The sequence below is a fragment of the Bos javanicus genome, chromosome X (assembly GCF_032452875.1).
Source record: "Bos javanicus breed banteng chromosome X, ARS-OSU_banteng_1.0, whole genome shotgun sequence".
NCBI lineage: Eukaryota > Metazoa > Chordata > Mammalia > Artiodactyla > Bovidae > Bos > Bos javanicus.
Genome location: NC_083897.1, coordinates 98,863,464 through 98,877,525, shown reverse-complemented (window position 1 = coordinate 98,877,525; position 14,062 = coordinate 98,863,464). Strand labels below are relative to the sequence as shown.

The 14,062-nt window shown below is 35.9% G+C and overlaps 1 protein-coding gene and 1 non-coding gene across 17 annotated transcripts in view; one reads left to right on the top strand and one right to left on the bottom strand.

Annotated features, from left to right (window-relative positions):
- Window positions 1-14,062, bottom strand: part of ARHGEF9 (Cdc42 guanine nucleotide exchange factor 9) — a 426,609-nt gene that overhangs the window by 134,389 nt on the left and 278,158 nt on the right. The gene's annotated exons all lie outside the window — the stretch shown is intronic.
- Window positions 5,516-5,588, top strand: TRNAY-GUA (transfer RNA tyrosine (anticodon GUA)). Its single transcript has one exon. It is a non-coding gene; the product is annotated as a tRNA-Tyr (tRNA).

The window sequence follows — 14,062 nt, the reverse complement described above, 5'->3', positions numbered from 1 at the left end:
CAAGTATGAAAGGAGAAATTAACAATAACACAATAATAGTGGGAGACTTTAATACCCCACTTACACCTATGGATAGATCAACTAAACAGAAAATTAACAAGGAAACACAAACTTTAAACGATACAATAGACCAGTTAGACCTAATTGATATCTATAGGTCATTTCATCCCAAAACAATGAATTTCACCTTTTTCTCAAGCGCACATGGAACCTTCTCCAGGATAGATCACATCCTGGGCCATAAAGCTAGCCTTGGTAAATTCAAAAAAATAGAAATCATTCCAAGCATTTTTTCTGACCACAATGCAGTAAGATTAGATCTCAATTACAGGAGAAAAACTATTAAAAATTCCAACATATGGAGGCTGAACAACACGCTGCTGAATAACCAACAAATCACAGAAGAAATCAAAAAAGAAATCAAAATTTGCATAGAAACGAATGAAAATGAAAACACAACAACCCAAAACCTGTGGGACACGGTAAAAGCAGTCCTAAGGGGAAAGTTCATAGCAATACAGGCACACCTCAAGAGACAAGAAAAAAGTCAAATAAATAACCTAACTCTACACCTAAAGCAACTAGAAAAGGAAGAAATGAAGAACCCCAGGGTTAGTAGAAGGAAAGAAATCTTAAAAATTAGAGCAGAAATAAATGCAAAAGAAACAAAAGAGACCATAGCAAAAATCAACAAAACCAAAAGCTGGTTCTTTGAAAGGATAAATAAAATTGACAAACCATTAGCCAGACTCATCAAGAAACAAAGGGAGAAAAATCAAATCAACAAAATTAGAAACGAAAATGGAGAGATCACAACAGACAACACAGAAATACAAAGGATCATAAGAGACTACTATCAACAATTATATGCCAATAAAATGGACAACGTGGAAGAAATGGACAAATTCTTAGAAAAGTACAACTTTCCAAAACTCGACCAGGAAGAAATAGAAAATCTTAACAGACCCATCACAAGCATGGAAATTGAAACTGTAATCAAAAATCTTCCAGCAAACAAAAGCCCAGGTCCAGACGGCTTCACAGCTGAATTCTACCAAAAATTTAGAGAAGAGCTAACACCTATCCTGCTCAAACTCTTCCAGAAAATTGCAGAGGAAGGTAAACTTCCAAACTCATTCTATGAGGCCACCATCACCCTAATACCAAAACCTGACAAAGATCCCACAAAAAAAGAAAACTACAGGCCAATATCACTGATGAACATAGATGCAAAAATCCTTAACAAAATTCTAGCAATCAGAATCCAACAACACATTAAAAAGATCATACACCATGATCAAGTGGGCTTTATCCCAGGGATGCAAGGATTCTTCAATATCCGCAAATCAATCAATGTAATACACCACATTAACAAATTGAAAAATAAAAACCATATGATTATCTCAATAGATGCAGAGAAAGCCTTTGACAAAATTCAACATACATTTATGATAAAAACTCTCCAGAAAGCAGGAATAGAAGGAACATACCTCAACATAATAAAAGCTATATATGACAAACCCACTGCAAACATTATCCTCAATGGTGAAAAATTGAAAGCATTTCCTCTAAAGTCAGGAACAAGACAAGGGTGCCCACTTTCACCATTACTATTCAACATAGTTTTGGAAGTTTTGGCCACAGCAATCAGAGCAGAAAAAGAAATAAAAGGAATCCAAATTGGAAAAGAAGAAGTAAAACTCTCACTATTTGCAGATGACATGATCCTCTACATAGAAAACCCTAAAGAGTCCACCAGAAAATTACTAGAAATAATCAATGACTACAGTAAAGTTGCAGGATATAAAATCAACACACAGAAATCCCTTGCATTCCTATACACTAATAATGAGAAAACAGAAAGAGAAATTAAGGAAACAATTCCATTCACCATTGCAACGGAAAGAATAAAATACTTAGGAATATATCTACCTAAAGAAACTAAAGACCTATATATAGAAAACTATAAATAACTGGTGAAAGAAATCAAAGAGGACACTAATAGATGGAGAAATATACCATGTTCATGGATTGGAAGAATCAATATAGTGAAAATGAGTATACTACCCAAAGCAATTTATAGATTCAACGCAATCCCTATCAAGCTACCAACAGTATTCTTCACAGAGCTAGAACAAATAATATCACAATTTGTATGGAAATACAAAAAACCTCGAATAGCCAAAGCGATCTTGAGAAAGAAGAATGGAACTGGAGGAATCAACTTACCTGACTTCAGGCTCTACTACAAAGCCACAGTTATCAAGACAGTATGGTACTGGCACAAAGACAGAAATATTGATCAATGGAATAAAATAGAAAGCCCAGAGATAAATCCACGCACATATGGACACCTTATCTTCGACAAAGGAGGCAAGAATATACAATGGATTAAAGACAATCTCTTTAACAAGTGGTGCTGGGAAATCTGGTCAACCACTTGTAAAAGAATGAAACTGGACCACTTTCTAACACCATACACAAAAATAAACTCAAAATGGATTAAAGATCTAAACGTAAGACCAGAAACTATAAAACTCCTAGAGGAAAACATAGGCAAAACACTCTCCGACATACATCACAGCAGGATCCTCTATGACCCTCCTCCCAGAATATTGGAAATAAAAGCAAAAATAAACAAATGGGACCTAATTAACCTTAAAAGCTTCTGCACATCAAAGGAAACTATTAGCAAGGTGAAAAGACAGCCTTCAGAATGGGAGAAAATAATAGCAAATGAAGCAACCGACAAACAACTAATCTCAAAAATATACAAGCAACTCCTACAGCTCAACTCCAGAAAAATAAACGACCCAATCAAAAAATGGGCCAAAGAACTAAATAGACATTTCTCCAAAGAAGACATACAGATGGCTAACAAACACATGAAAAGATGCTCAACATCACTCATTATCAGAGAAATGCAAATCAAAACCACTATGAGGTACCATTTCACACCAGTCAGAATGGCTGCGATCCAAAAGTCTACAAATAATAAATGCTGGAGAGGGTGTGGAGAAAAGGGAACCCTCTTACACTGTTGGTGGGAATGCAAACTAGTACAGCCACTATGGAGAACAGTGTGGAGATTCCTTAAAAAACTGGAAATAGAACTGCCTTATGATCCAGCAACCCCACTGCTGGGCATACACACTGAGGAAACCAGAAGGGAAAGAGACACGTGTACCCCAATGTTCATCGCAGCACTGTTTATAATAGCCAAGACATGGAAGCAACCTAGATGTCCATCAGCAGATGAATGGATAAGAAAGCTGTGGTACATATACACAATGGAGTATTACTCAGCCATTAAAAAGAATACATTTGAATCAGTTCTAATGAGGTGGATGAAACTGGAGCCTATTATACAGAGTGAAGTAAGCCAGAAGGAAAAACATAAATACAGTATACTAACGCATATATATGGAATTTAGAAAGATGGTAACAATAACCCGGTGTACGAGACAGCAAAAGAGACACTGATGTATAGAACAGTCTTATGGACTCTGTGGGAGAGGGAGAGGGTGGGAAGATGTGGGAGAATGGCAATGAAACATGTAAAATATCATGTAGGAAACGAGTTGCCAGTCCAGGTTCGATGCATGATGCTGGATGCTTGGGGCTGGTGCACTGGGACGGCCCAGAGGGATGGTATGGGGAGGGAGGAGGGAGGAGGGTTTGGGATGGGGAACACATGTATACCTGTGGTGGATTCATTTTGATATTTGGCAAAACTAATACAATTATGTAAAGTTTAAAAATAAAATAAAATTGGAAGAAAAAAAAAAAATAAATAAATAAAAAAAAAAAAAAAAAAAATAATAAGCTCAGCAGTAAAGAATCTGCCTGTAATACAGTAGCCACAGGAGACATGGGTTCAATACCTGGGTTGGAAAGATCCCCTGGAGGAGGGCACAGCACTCACTCCAGTATTCATGCCTGGAGAATCCCATGGACAGAGGAACCTAGAGGGCTACAGTCCATAGGGTTGCAAAGAGTCAGACAGGACTGAAGCAATTTAGCAAACATGCACAAAATAAGAAGATAGACAATGCCCTAAACCTGGCAAATTGGAAGGCTTTCTTGGAAGCACTTCCAGAGTACTTGAAGACAATTTCCTTCAGCCTTTACTGAACTCTAAACAAGCCTGTGTTAATGTAATTCAATTTAACAAATATCTACTTTGGACTTATTCTGTGCCTAATCATTGTGAGCAACATGGGGTAAGCAAGACAACTGACTCTTCTTCCCTCATTTCTAGAGAGTACTTTCAAAATCAGAAAAAAAAAATCTCTGTTTTTCATCTCTTCCTTTTCCATTTCCATTGATGTGGCCCCCACTTCCTGAGTGATCTCCCTGGGTGATCTCCCAGCTCTAATCCCTGCCCACACACCACTATCAGGCCAGTTTCCTTGATGAACACTTTGATTGGCTACTCTCACACCCCCAAATTCTCAAATAGCTCCCCATTGCCAAGTCCAAGTCTCTCATGTTACAGAGAAATTACAATAATATGGTTTCGGTCTACATTTCCATCATTACCTTCTATTATGCCCCTTCAGAAATACTGGACATTTCCCAAACTGTTTAACTTTCTGTCCAGAAACATTCTCAACTATAATCTTTAATTCCATATTTGAACATGGAAATTTGTTTAATCCCACATTTGAATATGGAAATAATACAATCCAAAAACTTTCAACTGCTTCAGCAACTATAAACCAACATCTCAACTTCCTAATAAAGAAACTGGGGCCCATAGAGAAGAAATGACTACTAAGGTGTTAGCAACATACCCAGATCACCATTTTGATATGTCTTTTTATTTTGTATGCATCTTCCATTTTTCTTGTTTTTTTTTTTTTTAAGTTACATAGTTGGTACAGGAATATATTGCTTTGTAAAAAGTTAAAATAGAAAAAAGGGAGAAGATTCCAATTATTAAAATCAGGAATAAAAGAGGGAATATTAGCACCAATCTAGCAGAAATAAAAAGGATTAAAGGAAATACTCTGTACATAAAAACAAATTAGACAACCTGAAAAGATGGACAAATTCCTAGAAAGAAACAAACTACAAAAAAACTACAGACACTGACTCAAGAAAAAAATAGAAAATCTGAATAGACCTATGACAAAAAAAATGACTGCATTACTAATAATAAAAAACTTCCCACTTGGGAAAAGCCAAGGACCAGATGGCATCACTAGTGCATTCTATCAAACATTTACAGAGAAATAACATCAAGTTTTCATAAGCCCTTCTGAAAAATATTAATAGAAATGCAGAAATTTTCAACAAAATACTTTGCAAATAAAATCCATTAACACTTAAAAAAATCCTTCACCTTACCAGATGGGATTGATCCCAGAAATGCAAGGTTGTTTCAACATAAAAATCAGTCAACAGAATACACTATATTAATGAAATAAAGGTTTTAAAAACAGACATGATCATATCAGTAGACACAGAAAAAGCATTTATCAAAATTCAACACCCTTTCTGATAAAGGGCTTCCCTGGTGGCTCAGAGGTTAAAGCGTCTGCCTGTAATGCAGGAGACCCGGGTTCAATCCCTGGGTCAGGAAGATCCCCTAGAGAAGGAAATGGCAACCCACTCCAGTATTCTTGCCTGGAGAATCCCATGGAAGGATTCTCCATGGAATCCTCCAATTTGTCCATCTTTTCAGGTTGTCTAATTCCAATGATTCTCCATGGAATCCATCCTGGTGGGCTACAGTCCTTGGGGTCACAAAGAGTTAGACATGACTGAGCAATGTCACTTTCACTTTTCTTGATTAAAAAAAAAAAACACTCAACAAATTAGGATTAAAAAGGAACTTTCTCAAACTGATGATGGAAATTTATTTTTAAAAATACAGCTAATATTATACTTAAGAGTGGAAGATTGAATGTTTTCATCCTACAGTCAAAATGAACATCACTTCCATGCAACATTTGTACTGAACATTCTGACTAGAGCAACTGGGGAGAAAAGAAACAAAAAGGCATTCAGATCAGAAAGAAAAAGCAAAATTATTCATGTATGATGTGTTCATATGTAAAAAATCTTAAGAAATCCACACACAAAACAAATTCCTTTTATAACTAATTATAAATGAGTTCAGCAATGTTGCAGGATGTAAGATCAATATACAAAAACCAATTGTTTTTCTAGACACTAGTAATAAACAATCTAAAAATGAAATTAAGAAAACAATTACATATATGTACATTAGAAGGAACAAAATATTTAGGAATATATTTAATAAAAGAAGTACAATATTTGTACACTGAAAAATGCAAAACATTGTTGAAAGAAAGTAAAGAGGACCTACGTAAAGAGAAAGATGCCTCATGTTCATCAAGTGGAAGATTTAACATTGTTAAGGTAGTATTCTGCAAAATGATTTAGATTCCACTTGCTCCTTGGAAGAAAAGTTATGACCAACCTAGAAAGCATATTAAAAAGCAGAGAGACATTACTTTGCCAACAAAGGTCCATCTAATCATAGCTATGGTTTTTCCAGTAGTCATGTATGTATATGATAGTTGGACTATAAAGAAAGCTGAGCACTGAAGAATTGATGCTTTTGAACTCTGGTGTTAGATAAGACTCTTGGGAGTCCCTTAGACTGCAAAGACCAGTCCATTCTAAAGGAAATCAGTCCTAAGTGTTCATTGGAAGGACTGATGTTGAAGCTGAAACTCTGATACTTTGGCCACCTGATGCGAAGAGCTGACTCATTTGAAAAAACCCTGATGCTGGGAAAGATTGAAGGCAGGAGGAGAAGGGGACGACAGAAGATGAGATGGTTGGATGGCATCACCAACTCAATGGACATGAGTTTGAGTAAACTCTGGGAATTGGTGATGGACAGGGAGGACTGGCATGCTGCAGTCCATGGGGTCTCAAAGAGTTGGACATGACGAGTGACTGAACTGAACTGAACTGATACTGCCTCTGAATAAAAACTTCCTGAATGAATGATCACTAAATATTTACTGGGTTTGGGTGGACGCCGGGAGTTGGTGATGGACAGGGAGGACTGGCATGCTGCAGTCCATGGGGTTGCAAAGTCAGACACGACTGAGCTACTGAACTGAACTGAACTGCAAAATGATTTAGATTCAATACAATCCATATCAAAAGATTCAGACTGAGTCTTTGCAGAAATTGACAAGTTGATTCCAAATTTCATATAGAAATTCAGGAGACTGAAAGTAACCAAAACATTTTGAAAAAGAACAAAGTTGGAAGACTTACACTTCCTGATTTCAAAATTTACTAAAAACCTTTAATAACCAAAGGTATACTCTCACAGAAATAGACATAAAGATTAATGTGATAGATGAAGTTTGGAAATATACCCTACATTTATACTGAATTAAGATTTTTCAAAGTTGTCAAGACAATTCAAGGGGGAGAGTATAATCTTTCCAACAAATTGTGCTGAGACCATGGGATATCCAAATGCAAAAGAATAAATTTGTCCTCATATCTCATTCTGTATATAAAATTAATGCAAAATGTATCAAAGTCCTAAGTGTAAGATGCCAAATTATAAAATAATTCAGAGAAAACACAAAAGCAAACTTTTGTGACCTTGGATTAGACTAACTTCTTATACATGACATTTAAATCACAAGTAACCAAAGGGAAAAAATATAAATTAGGTTTCATTGAAATTAAACACTTTTGTACTGTAAGTGATAGCATCAAGAAAGTGAAACAACCCACAGAATGGGAGAAAATATTTGCACATATTATATCTGATAAGGATCTAGTATCCAGAATATATAGAATTCAACAGTAAAAAGGCAAATACCCACTTAAAATGGGCAAAGCATCTGAATAGAATTTTCTCCAAAAAAGATAATGGCAATAAACACATAAAAAGATGCTTGATACCATTAGTCATCAGGGAAATAAAAATCAAAGTCATTATGCGATACCAATTTATACCCACCAGGATGGCTATAATAAAAATGAAAGGATAATATCATGTATTGATGAAAAAGTGGAGAGATCAGAACCCTCATATACTGCTGATAGGAATATAAAATGGTGCAGCCCCTGTGGCAGTTCTTCAAAAGTTAAACACGTAGTTACCATATAATCCAGCAATTTTATTTCTAGGCATATACTCAAGAGAACTGCAGATATATGTTCAGACAAAAACTTATATGCAAATGTTCATAGCAGCATTATTCTTAATAGGCAAACAGTGAAAACAATCACAACATTCATTAATTAATAAATGGATAAGCCAAAATGTGATGATGTGGTGTACATACATACATACATCTATATCATATATACACATACACACAAGTATGTGTGTATATTAAACTGTACATTTTAAAAAGTTAAATTTCTATATGTGGATTACAACTTTATACAAAAATAAAGAAAAAGTTAAAACAGTCTAGATAAAGTGAAATTTCTGCTTTGACTACTCCTCATCCTAGTTATTTTCCACCTTTCCTGAGGAAACCATGGTTAAAGATTTAATCAGTATATGAAGCTAGAACCTATTACAGAGAGCAAAGTAAGTCGGGACAAGAAAAACAAATATCATGATTAATACATATGTATGGAATCTAGAAAGATAGTACTGATGAAACTCTTTGCAAGGCAGCAATGGAAGCACAGAGAACAGACTTGTGAACACAGTGGGGGAAGGAGAGGGCGGGATAAATTGAGAGAATAACTCTCTTCTTTCTTGGTTCCTTTTTGTATTCTTTATTTTTTTCTTTATGTGAGTGTGAGTGTGTGGGTTTCTTTATGTGTTCCTGTCTAATTAATGTTGCTTTTCCCATTTATCTTGGAGTCCTGTGTTTCCGATTTTTTTAGTTTGCATTTTTGACTTATTTCTCTATTTCTTCTTTTCATTTTCTTTTCCATGTTGCATGACTTGTGGAGTCTTGGTGCTCCAGCAAGGGGTCAGGCCTGAAAGTAAGATATAGGAAATCCAAATCCAGGACACTGGATCACCAGAGAACTGCTTACTCCATGGAATATTAATTGGTGAGAGCTCTCCCAAAGGCTTCCACCTCAACCCTAAGACCTGGCCCCACCAAAACGCCAGCAGGCTCCAGTGCCAGATGCCTCACACCAAACAATTAGGAAAACAGGAACACAAACCTAGCAATTAGCAGAAAGACTGTCCAAAGTTATACTAAGCACACAGATACCCCATAACATACCACTGAGCATGAAACTTTCCTTTAGAGAATCAAGAAACAGCTACACCCACCAGAAAACAGGCATCAGTCCCTCTCACCAAGAAATCTTCACAAGGCCCTAGTTCAACCCCACCAACTGGGAGCAGACTCCACAAGCAAGAGGAACTACGACCTTCGAGCCTGCATGCAGAATGCAAAGTCCAAACACAGTAAATTAAACAGAAAGAAAAGATAGATAAACACGCAGCAGATGAAGGTGTATGGTAAAAAAAAAAAATAAGTACACATAAAGAGGAAATAGGCAGTCTATCTGAAACATTATTTGGAGTAATGATATTAAAGATGATCCAAAACTTTGGAAATAAAATGGAGGCACAGATAGAATGAAGGAATGCATTAAGAAGGTACAAGAGATGTTTAACAAGGACCTAGAAGAAACAAAGAACAGACTGACAATCAGCAATGAACAACATAATAACTGGAAAAAAATACACTAGAGGGAACCAATAGCAAAATCACTGAGGCATAAGAATGGATAAGTGAGCTAGAAGATAGAATGGTGGGAATACTGAAGCAGAGCAAATTAAGGAAAAAAGAATAAAAAGAAACGAGAACAGTCTCAGAGACCTCTGGGACAACATTAAGTGCAACAACATTAAAATTATAGGGGTTCCAGAAGAAGAGAGAAAGGGGATTAAAAAAAAATATTTGAGGATATTATAGTTGAAAACATCCCTAATATGTGAACAGAAATACCCAACTAAGTCTAGAAAGTCTAGAGAGTCCCATACAGGATAAACCCAAAGTGAAATACGCCAAGACACATATTATTCAAACTAATAAAAATCAAACACAAAGAAAAAATATTAAAAGCAGCAAAATATTAAACATACAAAGTACTCGCTATAAGAATAACAACTGACTTTTCAGTAGAAACTCTGCGGTCCAGAATGGAGTAGCAGGATATATTTAAAGTGATGAGTGGGAAAAAATATCAAGATTGTGCACCCAACATACAAAGTGATGAATGCAAAAAAAAAAATCAAGAATATGTACTCAACATACAAACATATGTCTCAATACATAAGACAAATGCTAACAACTATAAAAGAAGATATCAATAGTAACACAATAATACTGGGGGACTTTCAAACTCTACCCACACCAAAGGACAGATCATCCCCACAGAAAATTAATAAGGAAACACAAACCTTAAATGAAACAGTGATCAAGACAGATATAATTGATATCTATAAGACATTTCATCCAAAAACAGAAGGATACACTTTTTTCTCAAGTGCACACAGAACATTCTTGAAGATAGATCACCTCTCAGGTCACAAATCAAACTTTGGTAAATATAAGAAAATCTAAAACTGTAAAAAGCATTTTTTATGATCACAACACTGTAAGATTAAATATTAATTACAGGAAAAAAAATCTGTGCAAAAAAAATGGAGGCTCAACAATACACTTCTACATAACCAAGAGGTAAATGAAGAAATCAAGGAGGAAATAAAAAATACATAGAAACGAACAACAAAAACATGACAAATCAAAACCTATGGGGTGCAGTAAAAAAGTGCTAACAGTGAAGTTTATAGCAATCCAATCCTCCCTGGGGGAAAAAAATGAGAAAAAGAAATAAAAAACCTGTTGCTGCTGCTGCTAAGTCACTTCAGTCGTGTCTGACTCTGTGCAATCCCATAGACAGCAGCCCACCAGGCTCCCCCACCCCTGGGATTCTCCAGGCAAGAACACTGGAGTGGGTTGCCATTTCCTTCTCCAATGCATGAAAGTGAAAAGTCAAAATGAAGTCACTCAGTCGTGTCCGACTCTTAGCGACCCCATGGACTGCAGCCTACCAGGCTCCTCTGTCCATGGGATTTTCCAGGCAAGAGTACTGGAGTGGGTTGCCATTGCTTTCTCTGATAAACAACCTAAGCTTACACATAAAACAACTATAAAAAGAAGAAAAAGAAAACCCAAAGTTACTAGAAGTAAAGAAATCATAAATATCAGAGTGGAAATAAATGGGGATAAATGAAGGAAACAATAGCAAAGATCAACAGAACTAAAAGCAAATTATTCGAGAAGATAAACAAAATTGACAAGCCATTAGCCAGACTCATCAAGAGAAAAAGGGAGAAGATTCAAATCAAAAAATTAGTGGTGAAAAGGGAGAAGTTACAACAGACAACACAGGAATACAAAGGATCATAAGACTACTTACTATAAGCAACCCTATGCCAATAAAATGAACAACCTGAAGAAAATGGATAATTTCGTAGAAAAGAACACTCATCTAAGATTGAATCAGAGGGAAATAGAAAATATAAACAGACCAATCACAAGCACTGAAATTGAAACTGTGAAAAAAGATCTAAAAAACAAAAGCCTAGGACCAGATGACTTCCTAGGCAAATTCTATCAAATGGTTAGACAAGAGCTAACACCTATCCTGCTTAATTTCAATCTCTTCCAAAAAATTGTAGAGGGAGTAAAACTCCCAAACTCATTCTACAAGGCCATCATCACCCTGATACCAAAACCCGAAAAAGATACCAGAAAAAAAAAAGAAAGAAAGAAAAATACAGGCTGATATCAATGATGTAAAAATCCTCAAAAAAGTTCCAGCAAACAAAATCCTACAACACATTAAAAGGTCATACACCATGATTATATGGGGTTTATCCCATGGATGCAAGGATTCTTTAATACATGCAATCAATTCATATGATATACCATATCAACAAATTGAAATATCAAAACCATATGATCATCTCAATAGATATACAGAAATCTTTCAAAAAAACTCCACACCCTTTAGGATAAAAACTCTCCAGAAAGTAGGCATAGAAGGAACATTCCTCAACATAATAAAGGCCATATATGACAAACCCACAGCAAAGATTATTCTCAATGGGGAAAAACTGAAACCATTTCTTCTAAGATCAGGAACAAGACCAGGGTACCAACTTTCACCACTATTATTCAATATAGTTTTGGAAGTCCTAGCTATGGCAGTCAGAGAAGAGAAGGAATTCATATTGGAAAGAAAAAAACTCTCACTGGTTGCAGATGACATGATACTATACATAGAAAACCTTAAAAATTCCACCAAAAAATACCAGAGCTAATCAAAGAATTTAGTAAAGTTGCAGGATATAAAATTAATACACAAAAAATCCATGGCATTCCTATACACTAACAATGAAAACTAAGCAATGAAAACAATGAGAAATTAAGGAAACAATCCCATTAACCATTGCAACAAAAACAATAAAATACCTAGGAATAAACCTACTTAAAGAGACAAAAGATCTGTATGCAGAAATATAGACCAATGGAACAAGATAGAAAGCTCAGAAATAAACCCACAGAAATATGGGCACCTTATCTTTGACAAAGGAAGCAAGAATATCCAATGAAGAAAAGACAGCCTTTGCTTTCTGTCCTTAGGGTGGTGTCAATTGCATATCTGAGGTTATTAGTATTTCTCCTGGCAATCTTCATTCCAGCTTGTGCTTCATCCAGCCTGGCATTGTGCATGATGTACTCTGCATAGATGTTAAATAAGCAGTCTGACAATATACAGCCTTGATGTACTCCTTTCCAGATTTGGAAACAGTCCATCGTTCCATGTCCGGTTCTAACTGTTGCTTCTTAACCTGCATACAGATTTCTCAGGAGGCAGGTAAGGTGGCCTGCCTGGTACTCCCATCTCTTTAAAAATTTTCCACAGTTTGTTGTGATCCAAACAATTGAAGGCTTTAGCATAGTCAATGAAGCAGTAGTAGTAGTAGAATTCTCTGGAATTCTCTAGCTTTTTCTATCATAAACAGATGTTGCAGTTTGATCTCTAAGGCTATCAACTGCTTAGACCTTCATAGAATTTAGGTTTCTATTAGTCAAATAATCACAAAAGGAATAGTTCGATTAAATAAAATAAAATCATGCAGAATTTACTTCTAAAATATTGTGTGCAGAGTCTTGTGCCCTAGGGGTGGAGAGGGAGACAGATGGGTAACAAAAAAGTAACATGTGTACATGTATAGATATTTATGGACTTTGCCAGAACTTTCGGAAGTTCACTTTTCTCTGAAATCTATTCATCTCCTAGAAAGGTCACAATACTTGATAGACATTAGAAAAACTGCTTCAGTGTGGTGACCTGGCAAAATGGAGTCACTTTAGAGTCAGACCTGTTATGTTGTTTAGGCTATATCACTTGCTACTCTACAGGTAGGGTCTCACTAACTAATCCTATAGAACTGTGCCAGTGCCCCACACTTGGCATGTTCCTTGTTTAGGGTTCTCCTGCAACATCTGCCTTGTATTTCTAACCACTTTTCAATCCTATCCAGGCTGAAATAGTCTCCTGTAGCTACTCATTTGCCTCTTTCTTCCTACTACTGAACTACTGAACCACATCCCTTCCCTCAAAATCCTCTGCCTTATACCTGCTGACCTGTATACAAATGTTATGGAGTCCAGAGGCTGTGGTGAGGGAAGAAAGAGGAATTATTACTAATGGGTAGGTGTTTATTTTAGGAGTAATGAAAAAGTTCTAGAACTAAATAGCGGTGATGGTTTTACAGCATCATAAGTGCACTGAGCTGTATACTTTAAAATGGTTGAAATGGTAAAAAAAATTATGTTAAGTGTATTTTATGTCAATGTTAAAAATTATAGAGTATGGATTAGAAGGATTCTTGGAGTTTATCTGGTCCAATCCCTCCATCTTCTAGGTGAGAAAACTGTGATCTAGAAAACAGAAAGGATTTGAGTAAGGTCACAGAACTTAGGTAAGTCATTTAATTCCTATATAAGTTTTCATATCTACTATCATGTAGGATTGTAGGATTGGCTTC